Genomic DNA, 8654 nt, shown 5'->3' with positions numbered 1-8654 from the left:
TCATGGTTGATTACTATAGAACTTAATCCCCCTCTGGATCGAAAAGAGCTAGAGGTCAAAGTCAGTAGCTCAATGAAACTAAGTATACGTTTTGAAAAGATTATAATCATAAGGAATATTCTAATCATATGCTAATGACAATAAAAATTTCAAACATTTATTTATATGAACCAAGTTGGGTATTAATATATACACATTTGTAGTGTTTCCATATCAGACAAGAAATAGAAACTAAAAAATTAAAGGAAAACCACACAATTATATATAATCAAGTTGGTGAAGTATTTTAGGTAAAAATGATAAGAATGGGGCGTGTGCTTTGCACAACTGGACGCCCGATTCCCTTGTGGAGAGAATGCATGGCTTGTGAATTTAAGACGCACACACTCAAATGTAAAACTATTTTATATGGGTCAGGGGTGTTATGTAATGAGTGTTGTGTTCTGTTACTCAGTTGTGCAACCTCCTCTATGATGAACAATGACGTGGAAGGTCAGGTGTGAAATTTTAATCGGAACCCGATATATCACAACAAAAAATAAAAGCCGAAAGATTTGTTCAAAATTAACTAATTTTAAAAAGGTAGATAAATAGACTTTTATTATATAAAAAACTTATTTATACTTTCACTATTTGTATAACTAATTTAATTTATAAATATTCATAATATATTAGATGTATTTAATGTAAGTAATGAATCTAAAAAACAAAAATCATAATTTTTATTATTATAAATTATATATACAACAAAATAAACATAAGATTCTAGAATTTTCATTAACAATAAATATTAATTATTTTTATTTAAAAATAGAAAAACAAAAAAACAATCTAACTTTTTTTGTTGTCGAGAGAATCATATTAAAAACTAAACAAATTGAAGGCTTAAAAAAATTTAACTTGCTAGAGGAACAACAAAACCTGTCAGATTAAAGGAGAAGTGGAAGAAAAAGAAATCATATTAGAGGAAAGAGATGAAGAAAAAAGTGAAACTTCAAATGTTTAGTTTTGTTTTTTGTTGTCGTGTCACACGTCTAAATAAATCTCTTTAATAGTTCATGAAATAGTCTACCTAGAAGCAGGGGCGGATCCATGGGGGTGCGGCCGCACCCCTTGGATCCTCCCGAAAAAAATAGTAGTAGTTATTTTTATTTTATTTATATATATTTGTATATATATATATATATATATATATATATATATATAATTATGTATCTAATGTCGTATACCAAAAACATGAAGAAGGCCTTAGTTTAGTAAGGCTCAGGTTGCAATTTATCATGAGTGTAAGGTCATGAGTTTGAGTCCCTCTCTACACATTTTGATATATATATATATATATATATATATATATATATGTATTTTTAACTGTATATCAAGCTGTACATGTGTCAAGATAATGAAAGTTAGAATGTGGCTCAATCGTCTGACATTGTGTTCTTGTGGACAACTGATTTTGATGTCGTGGGTTTGAATCGGCAGTCATACATTTTTAATTTTAGTTTTGAAATTATTAAATTACACTAATTAGGCATTTTAATTTATTTTTTATATATATAATTTTAACTGTATATCAAACTGTGCATGTGTCAAGATAATAAAAGTTAGAACCTGGCTCAATTGTTTGACATTGTGTTTGTGTGGACAACTGATTTTGATGTCGTGGGGTTGAATGCGCATTCATACATTTTAATTTTATTTTTGAAATTATTAAATTACACTAAATCCCTACAAACTTCAATTCATCTACCATAAACTCTATAAAATCCAATTCATCTACCATAAACCCCTACAAACTTCAATTCATCTACCCCCTAAGTGAAAATGGGTCGATTATGAAAACATTTCAAAATATAAACTTTCGTAAAGGTCAATTGCGTTTGTAATCGTTGATGTATTAACATAACTAGGTTTCCACGGGGTCGTACGGCTGTGACAGATCCCTCTTGACTAACGCCGTAACATTATGAAATAATTTCCTGCAAATATCAACTTCAATTATATTAGTAATCTTCATACATCACATTCCAAATTAATAGGACATGTTGCAGAGAAAAGGAGAGAGAGAAATAAAATCATATTTAGTTGAAAAAATATTTGTGACGGTGAGGGAAAGTGATTTATGTAGTTTAGGGATATTGTAGCCGATTTTCTTCCCACTAATTTCTCTTCCTCCCACGATCTCCTCCCATAATTATTGGGTATCTAGTAAATGGCAACAATAGCCTTGCAGTTAATTTGTTAGAAGCTGACATATCTGATAATATCTAATACAGATAAGGGTATAAAAGTCTAATGGTAGTTTCGAGAAGTTAGAACTTTATTATTGACACTAATACCCTTTTGTTTTGGCTCGAAATACAAAAAAAAGGTTTTATATCGGTCGTCGGATGCGATCTCTAACAAAATCCGAAAAAAAAATGAACGATCACACTTATACCTCACATAACCGATTGAGCTGTTTTAATATATAGGATTTATGAATATATGTATTTTTATTAATCATTGTTTTTGAAAAAACAAAAAAATTATTTAAGTATATAAATCCGCACCCCCTAAGTGAAAATCCTGGATCCATCCCTGCCTAGAAGGGCATGTAACCTACTATGTGAATCAGACCCATGAACTTTATAATGCAAGGTAAGACACAAACTAACTGAGCTAACACAACCTTTCATATAAAATTGGCTTTCATGTAATTAAGTTCTTTGAGATTTATCATGTAAGTTAATGATAAATTAGTTATTGTCTTTGAAAACTTTAATAATTAAGTTCTTACTTGTAACAAATAAAACACATTTAGGTTCTAATTATGTTACATTTAAAACCACAAAAATCTTCAACTAAAAGATTTTGTTACCGAATATTCGTACATTGTGTTGACATACTTAGCTTTGTTCATTCTTAAATTTTTATTTATTATTTTAGGTGTTGGTGAGACAAATAATGTAGCTACCAACAAAATCTTTGAAAAAAATGATCCAAGGGTTTGACAATCCTCCTTAAATAATTTCATAGAAAAATTCAAATGTGATATTGTTGTACCAAAGAAAAGGGTTGGAGGAGGGAGCAAGTAGAGGTATGAATAGAACATTTGAAGGCGAAATGAGGCCAAGATCAGCTATAGACGGCCTAATTTGCTAAGTGTCTTAGATGGATATGAAAAAGAAAAACGCAGATAGATATAAACGGTTAGGGGCTTTGGCTGAGGATAGGTACTTATTTTTTTGGGTTTGACATAGAAATGCATTTTGAAAGCCAACTAGAATACATAGAACCAAGTCACCAACATATTCAAGTCAACCACAGGATGTCAACTGAAGTTACTCAACCCTCTTAATTATAAAGATTCGCTTGAAACCAAACTCTCAAGGAGGGTTCGGGAGAAATGCTCGAGGTTTCGTGGATGGTCAACTACGAAACTAGCCACAAAAATCTCGTGGTTGATCACCACGAAATGTGTCGTGGTCGACCGATCACAAAATATAACTTATACATATCGTAGTCGGGTGGCCACAAAATAGTTGTGTGCGGTCTCGTGATCGACCGAACATGTAATCCTCGATCTCGATTGAGAGTTTCACTTAAAACTGTTTCTCTTCGTCTAAGACGAAATTTGTGTTGGAGATGAGGAAGAAAAAAAATTGTTGACTCAGTGTTTGTTATAAGATTACATTTTTCTTCTTGTTGATAGAAATTTTACTAGAGGTCTGAGATACCGCTAAGTAAGTGTCCAACTACTATAAGTTTAAGAACGACTTATTTCAAAAAAACCAAAGAGATTGCGGCATTTGTTTTGTCTGAATCTAATTTACTTGGTCTAACTTGTTTGCATTTGGATCTTCTGAGTTTAACTTTTAATTTTAAATTATTGAGACTTTCAAACATGAGTGGATAAGAGTATGTGGCCAGGAACTGTCTATGAGATAAAACCACACGATGGTTTACAAAATCATAGTAACCCTATTTGATTTCGACACCTCCTTGTCCTCCATTACTAAATCTTTCGTGTCTCTGACCTACATTTATGTAAATTGTATGTGTAATTCTACTCGGATTGTATAGCTAAGGCTCACGGCTACGACAACTAGTATGTTTGATTTTCTCTAGACTCAAAAACAAGAAAGAATTTCAACTGATTGGAAAGCACACGATTTGTATGTAGTACCTTGTACTACAGGAAAAATTTATAATTAATATTACTTTTGCGGTTTACCTTATTAACCGATATAATACGAAAGCAGATAGGTATATACCAAGATCAGACCCACACTTAATTCTTAATTTAGTATTTGAAATCTATTTTTTGGACTGCCGGATATTCTTTTGTACCTAGGCATAAGAATTAAATATTATGTACATTATAGGTTCTACATATTTTTTTATTGAAATAATATTAATTTTGTAATCGCTGAAGTGAACGTAATTATTTGAATAAAAAAATTATTAAGATTTTGGGTGTTATGTTCTCTCTCTCATGATATGTCACAGATCGAGTGGGGGAGAGTAGTTAATTCTGTTTTAACTGTCAATTTGTTACTAATTACCGATTTGGTTTCTATAAGTGTCTGACAGTTCTTTTTAGCTCTCAGAAAAAAAAAAACTTCAATTTTTTTTTTCAGAAATATCCATCAGGGTCAAAATAGACTTAATTTCCGAAAAAAATTGAAAATATTAAAAGTCGTCTGCCGATGACTTTCGTCCGATAAGAAAAGTGAGGTGAAGAGAGGGAGGGATGAGATAGAGGAGAGATGGGATGAAATGGCTCGGAGATTAAGAGATGATGTGGTTTCTAATGTTTTCAATTTTTTTTGTATTAAATCAAATTTGGACTTTAGGGGTATTTTCAAAAAAAAAAATTGAATTTGTTTTATCTTGGGGGCTACACTTATTAGACTAAAACAGTGAGTTGGTCACAAATTGAAGATCAAAACAAAATTAATCATCAATCTTTTACATATTTTGATTACACAAGTTGACTTTCTACATAATAAAGTCCCTAATTGATTTTCTCGTATATTTCATACAGTATTACTTTCTTTATGTGCAGGGACGGATCCATTGGGGTGTGAGGGGTAGGGGTGTACTCGAGTCGAGTCGAGCCGAGTAGTAAGATATTCAAGTTCGGTTCGTGTATTTGACTGTTTGCTCGAGAGCGAGCTCATTCGAGTAATTGTCCACTTGTTCAAGCTCAACTCGTATAAGTTTAAAAGAGCTCGAGCTCTCATTGTTTTAAGCTCGTTTATCAAAATACTTCAAACTAAAACAACTTCCTAAATTATCAAAATACTTCAATGATCATTTGTCACATACAATAATAATGATTAGTGATTCATATTCCAATAATCTTTTAATGGTTGATATTTCATGTACAAGTTTCAATCCTAATACGTAATTATGTACTACACTATTATAATAGTATGTTAAACGAGTTGTTCACGAGTAACTCGCGGTACACTAAAGAATGATCAAGCTCGGCTCATTTACGTAACCGAGTATGATTTTGGGCTCGTGTTAAGCTCGTATTCGTTAATCTCCGAGTCGAACACGAGCAATAGTCGAGCCAAGCTCGAGAAACTCGTTAAAAGATCGGTTCATATACACCCCTAGCGAGGGGGTGCGGTCGCACCCCCTGGATTCTCCCGAAGAAAAATATAGTAGTAGTAATTGTTGAAATATCTTTCTATATATTAAGATATCCCATATAATAGATATTAGGAAATATCAAATATTAGAAACTAGTAAGATTTAGGAACTAGTAAATATATTAGTATAAACTATTAAGAAACTAGTAAAATATTAGAAACTAGTAAAGTTAGAAACTAGTAGTATTGTAACTCTATAAATAGAGTCTTATATTTCTTTTGTAATCATCAAGGAATAAAACAATTTCTTTGATCAATTTCAACTTGGTACCAGAGCCAAAAGTCTTAAATTTTTGTTTGGGAATTTATATTGATTGAAAGAGAAGAACCTTTCATCTTCATCTTGTTTTTTGGTTTAGCTAAAGTGAAGGGCAACTGATGCTTCCGCAATAATGACTCTCAATAAGGCAAATTCAAATTTTGCTAAAGTTGTTGGTCAATCTGACAAAATTACTTATAAGTGTACACACTGCAACAAAATTGGTCATACCAAAAGTCATTGTTATGAACTATTAGGCTATCCAGAATGGTGGGATCATAATCGAAAGAAAAACTCTAAGAAGACCCTTGTAGATCCAACTGTTAAGCAAGCTTCATCGACAATAGCCACTACAGGTAATGTAGGCAAGACTTTAAATATGTCTACACAATTTTCGAATAGTACTTGGATAATTGATTCTGGTGCTACAGATCATATGACTTTTGATTCTAGACAGGTCTCAACCATAAACGAGTCTTCACATAAATATGTCTCTACTGCCAATGGCACCTCAGCCCCTGTTGTAGGGGAAGGACCTATAACTCTAACGAACACATTGAACTTAGACTCTGTTTTGGTTGTCCCATCTTTAGATCATAATTTATTATCAGTGTCTCAAATAACCACCACTCTATTTTGTGTTGTCATCTTTTGGCCTGAATTTTGTGTCTTTAAGGACATCCGGACAAGGCAAACAATTGGTTATGGTGTTAGGCGAGGAAAGTTGTATTACTTGGATTTAGTATCTGAAAGCTCTAATAAATTGCGTCAGGCATTAGTAGTGAACAATTCTGAAATAAAAAATAAAGATGAAATATGGTTATGGCATCGCCGTCTGGGGCATGCCTCCTTTGGTTACCTTAAGAAGTTATTTCCATCGCTATTTATTAAATGCGATGTTTCAAGTTTTCAATGTGATGTTTGTGCACTTGCAAAAAGTCATCGTGCATCGTTTCCGTTAAATTTAAATAAAAGTCCAACTCCTTTTATGATCTTACATTCCGATGTCTGGGGTCCATCTAAGGTTCCTACTTTGGGTGGGGCTCGGTGGTTTGTTACCTTTATTGATGATTGTACTAGGATGACTTGGGTGTGTTTGATGAAATCTAAAAGTGAGGTAAAGTTATTGTTTCAGAAGGTTCATAAACAGTTTAGTACTCAGTACAACGCAAATGTTCAGATACTTCGTAGTGACAACGGAGGAGAGTATATGGATCATGAACTTCAAACTTATTTGGTTTCTCATGGTATTGTTCATCAAACTACTTGCCCAAATACCCCTCAACAAAATGGGGTCGCTGAAAGAAAGAATCGTCACTTGTTAGAAGTTATCAGGGCTATGTTGATCGAAGCACATATGCCATTATCTTATTGGGGAGAAGCACTTCTTGCTGCAACCTATTTAATTAATAGAGTACCATCTAGTACTATTGATTTTAAGACTCCTTTTCAAGCTCTATCGGATGCTACAACTTCTCCGACAGTTTCAAATTTACCTCCCCGTGTCTTTGGGTGTGTAGCATTTGTTCATCTTCATGAGCACCAACGTACAAAATTAACTCCAAGGGCATTAAGATGTGTATTTGTAGGGTACGGTGCAAATCAGAAAGGGTACAGATGTTATCATCCTCCAACTAAACGAATGTTTGTTACATCGGATGTTATCTTTCATGAAGATTCTAAGTATTTTTCACCTGAGTCTGAACTTCAGGGGGAGAAAACTAAGCAGGAAGTTCTGACTCTTGATTATGAAGAAACGGATAATCATGTAGAAGAGAACAAAATTGGGTCTAATATTGAAGTAAATTTGATTCCTGAAGAAATAAGTAGAGCTGAAATTGAAATTCCAGAATTACCAACACCTGAATCGGTAATGGAAGAAAGTGTTAATGAAATCGTTGAACAAATTGTGGATTCACCTCCAACTGAAGCCGTTGAACCAAGGGTTAGTAATACACCAAACCAATCAGTTGTCGAGGATGTTCCTGAAGCACCTTCCGAACCACCTAGGAAAATATTACCGTCGCGTGAAACCAGAGGTATTCCTAAACCGACATATGAACCTGAGCTGACTAGTAGAGTCAAATATCCTATGAGTCAGTATGTGTCAGATCATCGGTTGTCAGAATCAAATAAGTCGTTTGTAAATCAATTATCTACTGTATATATTCCTAACAATGTACAGGAAGCCTTATCTGATTCAAAATGGAAAGCAGCTATGAATGAGGAGATGAAATCCTTACAAAAGAATGACACTTGGGAGCTAGTTGATCGTCCAGAAGATAAAAATCCAGTGGGATGTCGGTGGATTTATTCAGTGAAGTATAAAGCAGATGGTACAATTGAACGTTACAAAGCGAGACTAGTGGCAAAAGGCTACACTCAAACTTATGGAGTCGATTACACAGAGACATTCGCTCCAATTGCAAAAATCAACACTGTTCGCGTCTTGTTATCGTTAGCAGCAAATTTAGATTGGCCACTACAACAATTTGATGTAAAGAATGCTTTTTTGCATGGGGAACTATTAGAAGAAGTCTATATGGACCTTCCACCGGGATGCAAGATACCACAAATACATAGCCAGAAGGTATGTAGATTGAAAAAGTCATTGTATGGATTAAAACAATCACCAAGAGCGTGGTTTGGAAGGTTTACAAAGGCTATGAAGGAATTCGGTTATCACCAAAGCAATTCTGACCATACCTTATTTACAAAAAGGCAGAAAGGAAAACTCACAGCACTTATTG

Source organism: Eschscholzia californica, unplaced genomic scaffold, assembly GCF_041429995.1.
Source record: "Eschscholzia californica isolate CP2 unplaced genomic scaffold, dmEscCali1.0.p SCAF_1, whole genome shotgun sequence".
Lineage (NCBI taxonomy): Eukaryota > Viridiplantae > Streptophyta > Magnoliopsida > Ranunculales > Papaveraceae > Eschscholzia > Eschscholzia californica.
Note: the sequence above shows the minus strand (reverse complement) of the source record.